Source organism: Lolium rigidum, chromosome 1 (assembly GCF_022539505.1).
Source record: "Lolium rigidum isolate FL_2022 chromosome 1, APGP_CSIRO_Lrig_0.1, whole genome shotgun sequence".
Taxonomy (NCBI): Eukaryota; Viridiplantae; Streptophyta; class Magnoliopsida; order Poales; family Poaceae; genus Lolium; species Lolium rigidum.
Genome location: NC_061508.1, coordinates 50,814,578 through 50,830,085, shown reverse-complemented (window position 1 = coordinate 50,830,085; position 15,508 = coordinate 50,814,578).

Sequence of the window (15,508 nt, the reverse complement as noted above, 5' to 3'; positions counted from 1 at the left end):
ATCTTGCACTCTAAGGTTATTTAAATATGAACATTGAATGTTGTGGAGCTTGTTAACTCCGACATTGAGGTGCTCTTGTAGCCCTACACAATTAGTGGTGTTCATCATCCAACAAGAGAGTGTAGAGTGGTTTTATTATGTGATCAATGTTGAGAGTGTCCACTAGTGAAAGTATGATCCCTAGGCCTTGTTTCTAAGCATCGAAACTCTGTTTATTTATCGTTCCGTTGCATGTTTACTCGCTGCCATATTTTATTCAGATTGCTATTACCACTCATATACATCCATATTACTTGTATTTCACTATCTCTTCGCCGAACTAGTGCACCTATACATCTGACAAGTGTATTAGGTGTGTTGGGGACACAAGAGACATCTTGTATCGTGATTGCAGGGTTGTTTGAGAGGGATATCTTTGACCTCTTCCTCCCTGAGTTCGATAAACCTTGGGTGATCCACTTAAGGGAAACTTGCTGCTGTTCTACAAACCTCTGCTCTTCGAGGCCCAACACTGTCTACAAGAATAGAAGCACCCGTAGACATCACAATGTTGTGCCAAGTGAAGTCTCTAATAGAAGGGTGATGCTAGATTTGGATTACTGCGCAGAAACAGATTTCTTGCTGTCACGAATCTGGGTATGATTCTCTGTAGGTAACTCAGAAAAATCTGCCAATTTACGTGAGTGATCCTTAGATATGTACGCAACTTTCATTAGTTTTGAGTTTTCTTATTTGAGCAACGGAAGTACCTCTTAAAAATTCGTGTTTACTGGTTGTTCTGTTTTGACAGATTCTGTCTCTGTTTTTTGCATTGTCTCTTGTGGATTTTAAGTGAGGCTTTCTAGACGTGGAGAGCTGTAGCTAATGTTTTATTGAGTTCTTGCAATGTGTCACTACAGGGCCAAGGTGGATTAAAGTTTTTTTTGAGTACTAACCCCTCTAATAAAGTTTATGAGAAGTTTGGTGTGAAGGAAGTTTTCAAGGGTCAAGAGAGGAGGATGATATATGATCAAGAAGAGTGAAAAGTCTAAGCTTGGGGATGCCCCCGTGGTTCATCCCTGGATATTTCAAGAAGACTCAAGCGTCTAAGCTTGGGGATGCCCAAGGCATCCCCTTCTTCATCAACTTATAAGGTTCTTCTATTGAAACTATATTTTTATTCGGTCACATCTTATGTGCTTTACTTGGAGCGTCTGTGTGTTTTTTTTATTTTTGTTTTGTTTGAATAAATTCGGATCCTAGCAATCCTTGTGTGGGAGAGATACATGCTCCGCTTTTTCATATGAACACTTGTGTTCTTCGTTTTACTTTTAATGTTCAATGACAAAAGTTGGAAGCTATTGCATTTATTGCTATTTGGTTGAAAAAAGAAAATGCCTCATATTGTCTTGGATAATTTGATACTTGGCAATTGTTTTGAGCTCTCAAAGTAGATCATGATTAAGCTCTTGCATCATGTAGTTTAAACCTATTAGTGGAGAAATACCGTAGAGCTTGTTGAAACTGGTTTGCATGATTGGTCTCTCTAAGGTCTAGATATTTTCTGGTAAAAGTGTTGGAGCAACAAGGAAGACAGTGTATAGTTTTATAATGCTTACAATATGTTCTTATGTAAGTTTTGCTGTATCGGTTCATACTTGTGTTTGCTTCAAACAACCTTGCTAGCCCAAAGCCTTGTACTGAGAGGAAATGCTTCTCGTGCATCCAAAACCTTGAGCCAAAACCTATGCCATTTGTGTCCACCATATCTACCTACTATGTGGTATTTCCTGCCATTCCAAGTAAATACTTCATGTGCTACCTTTAAACCTTCAAAATGCTTCTCAATTTGTGTTTATGTTTTATAGCTCATGAGGAAGTATGTGGTGTTTATCTTTCAATCTTGTCATTTACTCCTGACAGACTTTCATAATGGACTATTGGCACATCTGCTTATCCAATAATTTTGCAAAAAGAGCTGGCAACGGGGTTCCCAGCCCCAATTAATTAACTTGCATTAATAATTCTCTTCACGTGTTTTGCCCTGATTCATCAGTAAGCAACTTAATTTTGCAAATAGACACTCCTTCATGGTATGTGAATGTTGGAAGGCACCCGAGGATTCGGTTAGCCATGGCTTGTGAAAGCAAAAGGTTGGGAGGAGTGTCATCCATAAATAATGAAACTAAAATACATGTGTAAACAAAAGAGAAGAGGGATGATCTACCTCACAGGTAGAGATAACGTCCTTCATGGGAGCCGCTCTTGAAAGTCTGGTTGATGAGGTAGTTAGAGTGCCCACTACCATTCGTTGACAACAACAAACACCTCTCAAAACTTTACTTTTATGCTCTCTATATGATTTCAAAACTTAAAAAGCTCTAGCACATGATTTAATCCTTGCTTCCCTCTGCGAAGGGACTTTCTTTTACTTTATGTTGAGTCAGTTTACCTACTCCTTTCTATCTTAGAAGCAAACACTTATGTCAACTGTGCATTGATTCTTACATACTTGCTTATTTGCATTCATCATATTACTTTGTGTTGACCATTATCCATGAGATATACATGTTGAAAGTTGAAAGCAATTGCTGAAACTTAAATCTTCCTCTGTGTTGCTTCAATGCTTTTACTTTGAATTTATTGCTTTATGAGTTAACTCTTATGCGAGACTTTTGATGCTTGTCTTGAAAGTACTATTCATGAAAAGTTTTGCTATATGTTATCTATTTGTTAGCAACTATAGATCAGTGCCTTGAGTCACTGAATTCATCTCATATGCTTTATAATAGTATGATCAAGATTGTGTAAGAAGCATGTCACTACAGAAATTACTCTTTTTTATCGTTTACCTACTCGAGGGCGAGCAGGAACTAAGCTTGGGGATGCTGATACGTCTGCAACGTACCTATAATTTCTGATGTTCCATGCTTGTTTTATGACAATACTTACATGTTTTGCTTGCACTTTATAATGTTTTTATGCGTTTTCCGGAACTAACCTATTAACGAGATGCCGAAGGGCCAGTTGCTGTTTTCTGTTGTTTTTGGTTCCAGAAAGGCTGTTCGGGCAATATTCTCGGAATTCGACGAAACGAAGACCCAGCATCTTATTTTTCCCGGAACCTTCCAGAAAGTCAAAGGGGGACCAGAGGGGAGCCCTGGGGGCCCCACACGTGTGGCCGGCGCGGCCCAGGAGGGGGGCGCGCCGCCCTAGTGTGAGGTGGCCCCGTGGCCCCTCCGACTCCGACTCTTCGCCTATTTAAGCCCTGGAGACCTAAATCTTCGATACCAATTGACGAAACTCCAGAAAGACTCCAGGGGCGCCGCCACCATCGCTAAACTCCGTTTCGGGGGACAGAAGTCTCTGTTCCGGCACCCTGCCGGGACGGGGAAGTGCCCCCGGAAGCCATCTCCATCGACGCCACCGCCTCCATCATGCTCCGTGAGTAGTTCCCCCATGGACTACGGGTTCTAGATGTAGCTAGTTGGTATTCTCTCCCCCATGTACGTCAAAACAATGATCTCATGAGCTGCCTTACATGATTGAGATTCATCTGATGTAATCGGTGTTGTGTTTGTCGGGATCCGATGGATTGTTACATTATGATTGTCTATCTACAAAGTTTATGAAGTTATTATTGCTGCAATCTTGTTATGCTTAATGCTTGTCACTAGGGCCCGAGTGGCATGATCTTAGATTTAAGCTCTATACTTATTGCTTAGATTGTATCTACAAGTTGTATGCACATGTCTATGTCCGGAACCAAAGGCCCCAAAGTGACAGAAATTGGGACAACTGGAGGGGAAGACTTAGATATGAGGATCACATGTTTTCACGGAGTGTTAATGCTTTGCTCCGGTGCTCTATTAAAAGGAGTGCCTTAATTTCCAGTAGATTTCCTAGAGGCCCGGCTGCCACCGGCTGGTAGGACAAAAGATGTTGTACAAGTTTCTCATTGCGAGCACGTATGACTATATATGGAAAACATGCCTACATGATTAATGATCTTGATGTTCTGTCTTAATGCTATTTCAATCCTATCAATTGCCCAACTGTAATTTGTTCACCCAACACTTGTTATTGGAGAGTTACCACTAGTGTAGATAGTCGGGAACCCCGGTCCATCTCTCATCATCATATACTCGTTTCTATATGACATTGGAAGTAGTATCAACTATTTTCTGGTGCCATTGCTCTCATATTACTGCTACTGCTGCTGTGTTACTGTTACTACTGCTCTCATATTACTGTTGCTTTCACATCACCCCTGTTACTAGTGCTTTTCCAGGTGTAGCTGAACTGACAACTCAGTTGTTAAGGCTTATAAGTATTCTTTACCTCCCCTTGTGTCGAATCAATAAATTTGGGTTTTACTTCCCTCGAAGACTGTTGCGATCCCCTATACTTGTGGGTTATCAAACGCCATGATATAAACTGTTGCTCTAAACATGATACTAAACATCTTAAATTTCAATGTGGCTTTAGTGAGGAAGTTTTAATTGAGAACTATAATTGGAATAGCTATATATATTCATTTTGGGTTCGAAGAAGTAGAACAATTTGTTTTGTTTATGGGAGTTTCTGAAATAGAATCCTTCATGGCTAAAAATTATGAAACTTGTGTTGTTTGTAAGGACCTTAAAGATTATGTCTCTTATATCCTTAATTTTTGCATAGAAAGTTACAGTGATAATCCTTATATTATTGATTATAAAGAGAGACTCATTAATGCACAAGAATGCACTCACAATTTGCGGGAACTCGTGGAAGAAGAAATTGATGAACCTGAAAGCTCATTGGATGAAAAAGAAGAGGAGAGTGATGAACAAAAGGAGGAAGAATGGATTAGCTACCCATGCCAACCTTCTAATGAGAGTAACTCTTTATCTCTTACACTATTAGATTGTCCTCCATGCTTACCAAAGGAGGATGAATGTTATGTTCCTGTGGATTCTCTTGAAATATTCCCTATGAGTAAAACTTGTGAGAATAATTATGCTACTGTTATTTATGATAATCCATGCTATTTTTGATAAATCTTATGATAATGCTTTGTTTGTGCCTGATGTCGAAATGCATGGTACTAAAGAGTTTTGCTTGGCAAATGTTTATGATAAATCTCTAGATGATGGTCCTATGTTACTTGATAATATTAATTGTACTACTAATGAAAATGGGATTGGAGAGTTCTTGACTTTATGTAGGAGTCCCAAATCTTTTGAGATTGATCGATCATCTTGTTATATATTGATAAAAGTGGTTTAGAAAGTTTTGATCCTATTATTTTTGAGCTTGATAAAAATTATGTGTTTATGGATCATGAAAAGCATGCGTTATGTGATAGTTATATTGTTGAGTTTGTTCATGAAGCTACTGGAAATTATTATGAGAGAGGAAAATATGGTTGTAGAAATTTGCATGGTACTAAAACACCTCTCTATATGCTGAAACTTTTGAAGTTACTCTTGTTTTATCTTCCTATGCTTGTCACTTTGTTCTTCATGAATTTATTTGTGTACAAGATTCCTATGCATAGGAAGTGGGTTAGACTTAAATCTGTTTTGAATTCGCTTCTTGATGCTCTCTTTTTATTCAACTCTTATTTCTTACGAGTGCATCATTAAAATTACTGAGCCCATCTTAATGGCTATAAAGAAAGAACTTCTTGGGAGATAACCCATATTTTTATTTTGCTACTGTTTTGTTGTGTCTTGGAAGTTGTTACTACTGTAGCAACCTCTCCTTGTCTTTATTTTATTGCAATGTTGTGCCAAGTAAAGCCTCTAATAAAAGGTTGATACTAGATTTGGATTTCTGCGCAGAAACAGATTTTTAGCTGTCACGAATTTGAGTAAATCTCTCTGTAGGAGACTCTTAAAATTCTGCCAATTTTCACGCGTGTTCCTCATATATGTACGCAACTTTCATTAGTTTTTTAGTTTTCTGATTTGAGCAACGGAAGTACCTCTTAAAAATTCGTCTTTACTGGATGTTCTGTTTTGACAGATTCTGTCTCTGTTTTTTTTGCATTGTCTCTTGTGGACTTTAAGCTTGGCTTTATAGACTTGGAGAGTTGTAGCTAATGTTTTATTGAGTTCTTGCAATGTGTCACTACAGGACTAAAGTGGATTAAAGTTTTTTTGAGTACTAACCCCTCTAATGAAGTTTATGAGAAGTTTGGTGTGAAGGAAGTTTTCAAGGGTCAAGAGAGGAGGATTATATATGATCAAGAAGAGTGAAAAGTGTAAGCTTGGGGATGCCCCCGTGGTTCATCTCTGCATATTTCAATAATACTCAAGCGTCTAAGCTTGGGGATGCCCAAGGCATCCCCTTCTTCATCAACAACTTATCAGGTTCTTCTATTGAAACTATATTTTTATTCGGTCACATCTTATGTGCTTTACTTGGAGCGTCTGTGTGTTTTTATTTTTGTTTGTGTTTGAATAAATTCGGATCCTAGCAATCCTTGTGTGGGACAGAGACACACTCCGCTTTTTCATTTGAACACTTGTGTTCTTCGTTTTTCATATTCATGGCGGAAGCTGAAAGCCGCATCACTTATTGTTATTTGGATGGAAACAGAAAATGCTTCATATTGTCTTGAATAATTTGATAATTGGCAATTGTTTTGAGCTCTCAAGTAGATCATGTTTCTCTTGCATCATGTAGTTTAAACCTATTAGTGGACAACTACCGTAGAGCTTGTTGAAATTTGGTTTGCATGATTGGTCTCTCTAAGGTCTAGATATTTTCTGGTAAAAGTGTTTGAGCAACAAGGAAGACAGTGTAGAGTTTTATAATGCTTGCAATATGCTCGTATGTAAGTTTTGCTGTAGCGGTTTATACTTGTGTTTGCTCCAAACAACCTTGCTAGCGAAAGCCTTGTACTGAGAGGAAATGCTTCTCGTGCATCTAAAACCTTGAGCCAAAACCCATGCCATTTGTGTCCACCATAACTACCTACTATGTGGTATTTTTCTGCCATTCCAAGTAAATACTTTATTACTCCTTATTTGTGTCAATGTTTTATAGCTCATGAGGAAGTATGTGGTGTTTTATCTTTCAACCTTGTCATTTACTCTTGACAGACTTTCACCAATGGACTAGTGGCTCATCCGCTTATCCAATAATTTTGCAAAAGGAGCTGACAATTAATTAACCTTCACTAATAATAATTCTCTTCACGTGTTTTGCCCTGATTCATCAGTAAGCAACTTAATTTTGCAAATAGACACTCCTTCATGGTATGTGAATGTTGGAAGGCACCCGAGGATTCGGTTAGCCATGGCTTGTGAAAGTAAAAGGTTGGGAGGAGTATCATCTATAAATAAAACTAAAATACATGTGTAAACAAAAGAGAAGAGGGATGATCTACCTTGCTGGTAGAGATAACGTCCTTCATGGGAGCCGCTCTTGAAAGTCTGGTTGATGAGGTAGTTAGAGTGCCCACTACCATTCGTTGACAACAACAAACACCTCTCAAAACTTTATTTGTATGCTCTCTATATGATTTCAAAACTTAAAAAGCTCTAGCACATGATTTAATCCCTGCTTCCCTCTGCGAAGGGCCTTTCTTTTACTTTATGTTGAGTCAGTTTACCTACTCCTTTCTATCTTAGAAGCAAACACTTGTGTCAACTGTGCATTGATTCTTACATACTTGCTTATTTGCATTCATCATATTACTTTGTGTTGACAATTATCCATGAGATATGCATGTTGAAAGTTGAAAGCAACTGCTGAAACTTAAATCTTCCTCTGTGTTGCTTCAATGCCTTTACTTTTAATTTATTGCTTTATGAGTTAATTAACTCATGTGCAAGACTTTTTGATGCTTGTCTTGAAAGTACTATTCATGAAAAGTTTTGCTATATGTTATCTATTTGTTAAGCAAACTATAGATCGCTGCCTTGAGTCACTGCATTCATCTCATATGCTTTACAATAGTATGATCAAGATTATGTAAGCAGCATGTCACTACAGAAATTATTCTTTTTATCGTTTACCTACTCGAGGGCGAGTAGAAACTAAGCTTGGGGATGCTTGATACGTCTCCAACGTATCTATAATTTCTGATGTTCCATGCTAGTTTTATGACAATACCTACATGTTTTGCTCACACTTTATAATGTTTTTATGCGTTTTCCGGAACTAACCTATTACCAAGATGCCACAGTGCCAGTTCCTGTTTTCTGCTGCGATCCCTCGAAGACTATTGCGATCCCCTATACTTGTGGGTCATCAATGATCAACTTCAAAGTAAGAACCTCAAGGTTATTGGTATTTGACCAACAAACCTAGAAGTTATTGATGTTGAAGTGTTTTTCTGAATAATGAGGAAAGCTAAAAGAGAAACTACAAAAGATTATTGGCAGAAAGAAAGAAAAGACTAGAAAGTCTAACTCAGGTGTCTATAAAGGATATACATGTTATGGATGTATTCCTTGTTTAGTCACATAATGAAATTCTTGGGTATTTGTACCAGATTGGTTGGTATGAGATGTCATACAATACAACGCAATACAAGAATACGATGGCCTAAGTGACTGATAAGGAATATGGTAATAATGCATGCCTGGAACATAATAAAGTGTTATTATGTTTGTCGTTGTCATTCTACCTAGCCCTTAGAATTCATAATAAAGAACTTAATAATTGTTATTTTGCTCTGGTCAAATGGAAACAATGAGTTGTTCAAATTATGACATTACTCCATGTACGATGGATAAGTAATTATAAATCTTAATGGTGAAACACACATACATAACACTGACGCTAAAATGCCATAAGGCAAATGATTTGAATTCCACTTAATTGTGGAACCGCAATTTAGGTCATGTTAAAAAGGAACGCATGAAGGAACTCCATGCAAATGGATTTTTGGAGTAATTTGATTTTTGAATCGTTTGGCGCTTGCAAATCTCTTCTAAAGAGAATGACTGAAATACCGTTCATAGGCCAAGAGTTGAACGTGCAACTAACTTAGTGGAAATATACATGATGATGTATGTGGTTCACTGGGCATAGATGCTCCCGCCATCAATGAATACTCGTGAAACGTCGAATCCCGCAATAACCGCTGGTAATATCAAAGCAGACTGTCCTGGTCGTGGAACTTGTTGCGGATGATCAGCTATTGTGAAGCCGATGTCTTGCCCTGACCAGTTCAGGTACTCGATTGTTGGTGGAGGCATCTTCTCTGCCATAAAAACTTGCCGCGAGATTACTTTCTGAGCTCGGTTAGATGGCCTGCCTTTCAGAATCATTGAAACCGCACCGCTGGTGTCGATATAAGGACCTGGTTGTGGTGTTGCCGCCAACTGCAACTGGTGCCGATTTGCGCCCTTCATTGCGGGTGGAGGTGGAAGGTGAATCTCACTCCTTGGCCCCTGGGGGTTTCTGTTTACTGCCTGCGTGCTGGTATGCCCTGCATATCTATGTAGTGCTAGAAAAGTTCGGCAGTCCTTCTGCAGATGCCCTGACTGCCTCTTTCCATTGTTGTCGAGGAAAAAGTGCATTTGGCATGGTCCGTTTAAGAGATCCTCGGGTGATACATACGGCCTCTGAAACCTTGGTCCATTATTTTGCCTGTTGGGACGGGAACCGTCCTTGGAGTCGCTTCGCTGCTCGCCACTTTTTTGATAATCATCTCGATTGTTTCCTCCGCTGTTTCCACGAAAGCCAGCCGATATTTGGCCGGGTGCATCATAGTCTGAGAACTGTCGAGAGAATCACCACCTATTTTGAAAGTTTCGGTTACGCTCATCCTCAGGCGACCTGTGCCGTTTATTATGAACAACATCTTCTCCATCCACCCAGCGATTCGCTATTTCCATGAGTGCTGCTATTGTTTTTGGGTTGGTTCTTCCCAAGTCCTCGACAAAGTCCCTCCTTCGGATTCCAGCAACAAATGCATCTATTGCTCTTTCGTCAGATATATTTTCTGCCGAGTTTTTGATGATGTTCCACCTTTGGATATACATCCTCATTGGTTCGTCATACTTTTGTCTACAAGCCCTCAGCTGTTCCAATGATGCGGGTTTCTTGCACGTTCATAGGAAGTTCTTCACAAATATATCCTCGAAACTTTCCCAGCTATCGATAGAACCAGGAGGCAGCTTCTTTATCCACGATCGTGCGGCTCCACTCAAGTGCACTTGGATGCTTTGCATGGCTGTTGCTCTAGTTCCACCCATTAATTTCACCGTCTCCAGGTAGTCGATTAACCAGTCCTCGGGATCTTGCAGGCCATCGAATTTTTTGTAATTATCGGGTAGCTTAAACCCTGATGGAACTCGAGTTTTACGGACTCGTCTCGTAAAGCACGGGAGCCCACACATATCCTCTTCGTCAACATCTGGTGAGTGTCGACATTCCCTTCTTTCATGTCGTGCTCTGTCAACCCTTGCTTGTGTCGTTGTATCTCTTGCCCCAATCGTTCTCGCAGGGTCTTGCACCACTACGGTAGGTCGTGGACTATTTTGTCTTGCAGATCCTTCGGGATGCGTACTTGCGAATGCTGTTCCCATGGCTCCAACTCCTGCCATGTCCATGTTATACAGTGCTTCTCTTGGATCTCCGGGAGGTGGCCTGGATGCCAGGATGAAAGCTTGTGTCGCCATATATCCAGCTTCTGGTGTCTTTGGAATACTATTCCCTCTCGTATCTATCGACATAAAGGACTTGTCGAGGTTTTGAACTAGGTTCTCCCTCTCAGCCTCGGGTATATGCTGCAACCGAGACCTTGCCCTGTTTCGAGCTGCTCTGTGACTATCTCCTCCCGAAGTACCCGATTGTCGACTCAACTCAGCTCTTCGCATGCTTGACTTGGAAGCCGCGAATTGCCTCCTATCCAGCTCAGCTTTCTGTTTTTCAAGCTCTCGTCTAGCACGAGCGAGTCTATATTGATACGCTTGCAACTCTTCAGCTGTGGCGGTTACAGTCATTGGTTCTGTGCCATCAATAGCTCTTGCCACTCTGTCCCAAACTGCCTGCGGAAATTGCACCATCTGTCGTGTTCCAGGTCCGACATATTTGGTTCCCAAGCCTCACGTGAGATCAACGGGATCGACGTACAGATTTCCCGTGTTATCGAAATCCTCTGACGTTTGCTCTTGTGGGCGACTTGCTTCCCCGATCACATAGATTTGATGATATTTTGAAGTTTGAGTTTCATCGGGATTGGTGACACCGTCATATAGATCGGCGAAGACCTCCCTGACGGAAGTGGATCTGTCGATGAAGCTGAAGTTGTCGATGCTTTCTGAGTCGCTGCTTATATTGGAGTCCACAGACGACTCGAAGGACATGGTGCCGAAGATCTTGGCGAGTTTTTCGCTTGCTGCAGTCTTGAGGAAGCGTGGCAGCGAAATCTCCTCGTCGCTCATCTCAAACGATGATTCCGAAAGATCGGAACCGACCGCCGACGTGATCCTGACGAAATCGGAATCTCGAGACGATGTGATCCCCCTTTTCCGACGCGGAAGTGGAACTTTCCGAACGTCATCTCCATGGGCTCCTCCAGATACGGATATGCATCCAAACGGGAGGGCGGGTGAGGAACAAAATCGACTAGATCAGTTTCGATCTGTTTACCTCTATCCATCGCGTTGCTTGCCACCGAAGACGTCGACGATCTTGAACATGCCATCGAGATCAGCTCCTTGTCGCCTCTAATTCCCACAGACGGCGCCAATTGACAAGGTATTAACTTGTCAATGCATACGGATTGTAGACTAGGGTTTAGTTGGAAGTAGAGGGTAAGTAGATCTCGAGGGTTCAGCCGGAAAAGTACTCGACTGCTAGAAAACTAGGGTTGTGTTGACCATGAAATCGATCCTCTCTTTGTCCCTCGACTCCCCCTTATATAGGAGGCGGAGCCGAGGGTTTCGTGATGTACAAGTTACAAATTCCGGGAGACTCTTTGAGTTCGTCCCGTAATAGTTTATAAGTCAATATTCCTAATACAACTCTATATTTCCAAACTATTTCATAACTGGGCTTCATAAACTTCGGGTCGTGGGCCTTCCATAAACCTCGGGTACCATCTTCGGCAGGCCCATTGGGGATGCCTATGTCAGTTGCGTGCATAATGAATGGTGATATCGTAGTACTACAACATACACACATAATTCTCGATAGTCGCACCACACAACATGATATCTTCATCCCTCAAGAACTCCATGAGGAGCTCTAGCACTGCATCAGCACAACATATCTGGAAGACAAGACACTTGTATGCCACAAAAAGTTGAAGGGCAGCGATGTGTTGCGTCTTCTCGTATGGAAGATTCTTTTACTTGACTTTCCTTGATGCATCAGCGAACTCCAGTCTAGGCCAACACACTTGACCGGTGCTCCATTGAGGAATTTATCCTTGTCATGATGGATCCACATCTCCATGCGTGTTGCATGGTGGGTGATCGTCACCGTGAAGTCCATGCCTTGTTCTTTATAAAGTTGTAGAACTGGGATTTAGGTAGTACAACCATCATTGGAATGGAAGGGAGAAGGCTTAGATTTGGTGTTCTTGCCGAGGATTGATGTGAGAGAGGAGAGGAATGGGTGGTAATTTTGGAGCATGGAGATGATTTTATAGTAGTTGCAGAATATGTGAACACCTTTACATATAATTAGTGAATAAAGTACAGAGTTTATGAACACATTCATATCCATATTCGTTGTCAGCGATTTCCCATGTAAGATCGCACACAGTCAAATATAAAAAAACAGTTTCCTAAATATTACATACATGCATTAAATTTTACCTGCTCGGTTTACAATCTACACCATTGGACGAGCCTCATTTGCAACACGTAATTATTTTCAACCGTAGGCTATCTTTGTGACGTTGCCATAGAGGGGCGTTCTTAACACCCCTCTCTATACTAGTGAACCAATCAAAAAAAATCCTAGCAAACATGACGGTGAATGGGAACTAAGAATAAGTATTTGTTCTAGTGACTTCAAGAATAAGTCTTTCTACCTGATGTGATTTCTAGGAAGAAAACTACATTTGTGTCGGGTCGTTTAATTACAAATAATATGTTGATATCATATGAACTTTCACACTATCTCAAGAATAAAATAAGTGGAAAGGAGGGTTTTGCGGTGGTGAAGGTTGATATGAGTAAAGCATATGATAGAGTGAAATGGAGTTTTTTTGGAAGCAATGATTTAAAAAATGGGCTTTTGTAGGGCGAGGGTGGAGCTTATTGATAGCTCGAAATTTTACACTATTTTACTAAGGTTTTAAGTATACTATCACTCATATGTCACTCGTTTCATGCTCCAGCTAGATACACCTATGCCTATGGTGTGTACTTACAAGTTCTTGTTCACTTTCATACGAGCTTTGCAAATTTAGTAGTTTTTGTAGGATTTTATTATGTTTACCTTGTATTTAATTAGGTGTTATGGACAATCATGGAGAAAGGGAGGCAAATTAAAGGACCAAGTGGGTACAATATGGGAGAATTACAAACACCCGACTTAGCCATATGAGGTGTAGGAAAAGTGATATTTTCCCAACATCTTATATTTAAGATCTAAGATCATGGTGTTGTATCCCTCGTCCATATGAGTTCAACGAGCCGAAGAACACCCAAATCGGAATTCGTATGAAGAAATGACAACCAATATATGAAAGTCTAGTAAGAATAGTGGCCATCAGTACGGGCAGGACCCGCCTGTACCGTCCATCCATATTGGGCTTCGTTGGCTTCGTTTCGTAAAACGGAACAATATTTGTGAAGGCCCGATGGGAATATTCGGCCCTGAGCTCCGTCGGTTCGCGAAACCGACCTCCAGCACCTACATAAAGAGAGGAGGAGCGAAGGAGAGGTACCACCCATCCACGCCCTAGGCGCGGAGCCCTGCCGCTCCGCCTTCGCCGCCTCTCCACAACTATCATTCCATCACCATCTCCACCAACACAAAAGAGGAGGAGGAGACTAGGATCTTGAAGGGCAACACATCGATCTCCATCATCATTATCTGAATCAACGTCTCCATCGCCGATCCCCTTTGTCTATGATACGTCTCCGACGTATCGATAATTTCTTATGTTCTATGCCATATTATTGATGATACCTACATGTTTTATGCACACTTTATGTCATATTCGTGCATTTTCTGGAACTAACCTATTAACAAGATGCCGAAGTGCCGGTTCTCGTTTTCTCGCTGTTTTTGGTTTCAGAAATCCTAGTAACGAAATATTCTCGGAATTGGACGAAACGAAGACCCGGGTTCCTATTTTCACCGGAAGCATCCGGAACACCCGGGAAGGACCAGAGGGGGGCACTGGGCCCCCAGACCATAGGCCGGCGCGGCCCAGGCCCTGGCCGCGCCGCCATATGGTGTGGCCACCCCTTCGACCCTCCTGCGCCGCCTCTTCGCCTATATAAAGCCTCCGTCGCGAAACCCCTGAGGCGAAAAACCACGATACGGAAAACCTTCCAGAGCCGCCGCCATCGCGAAGCCAAGATCTGGGGGACAGGAGTCTCCGTTCCGGCACCCTGCCGGAGCGGGGAAGTGCCCCCGGAAGGCTTCTCCATCGACACCGCTGCCATCTCCACCGCCATCTTCATCACCGCTGCTGCTCCCATGAGGAGGGAGTAGTTCTCCATCGAGGCTCGGGGCTGTACCGGTAGCTATGTGGTTCATCTCTCTCCTATGTACTTCAATACAATAATCTCATGAGCTGCCTTACATGATTGAGATTCATATGATGATGCTTGTAATCTAGATGTCATTATGCTAGTCAAGTGAGTTTTACCTATGTGATCTCCGGAGACTCCTTGTCCCACGTGTGTAAAGGTGACGAGTGTGTGCACCGTGTGGGTCTCTTAGGCTATATTTCACAGAATACTTATTCACTCGTTGAATGGCATAGTGAGGTGCTTATTTATATCTCTTTATGATTGCAATGTGTTTGTATCACAATTTATCTATGTGCTACTCTAGCAAAGTTATTAAAGTAGTTCTATTCCTCCCTGCACGTGTGCAAAGGTGACGATGTGTGCACCGTGTTAGTACTTGGTTTATGCTATGATCATGATCTCTTGTAGATTGCGAAGTTAACTATTGCTATGATAATATTGATGTGATCTATTCCTCCTACATATGCATGAAGGTGACAGTGTGCATGCTATGCTAGTACTTGGTTTAGTCTTTTGATCTATCTTACACTAAAGGTTACTAAAATATGAGCATTATTGTGGAGCTTGTTAACTCCGGCATTGAGGGTTCGTTTAATCCTACGCAATGTGTTCATCATCCAACAAAAGTGTAGAGTATGCATTTATCTATTCTGTTATGTGATCAATGTTGAGAGTGTCCACTAGTGAAAGTCTAATCCCTAGGCCTTGTTCCTAAATATCGCTATCGTCTGCTTGTTTACTTGTTTTACTGCGTTACTACTTGCTGCGTTACTACTCGCTTGTTTACTCGTCCCGGGCAAAGCACTTTTCTGGTGCCGTTGCTACTACTTATTCATACCACCTGTATTTCACTATCTCTTCGC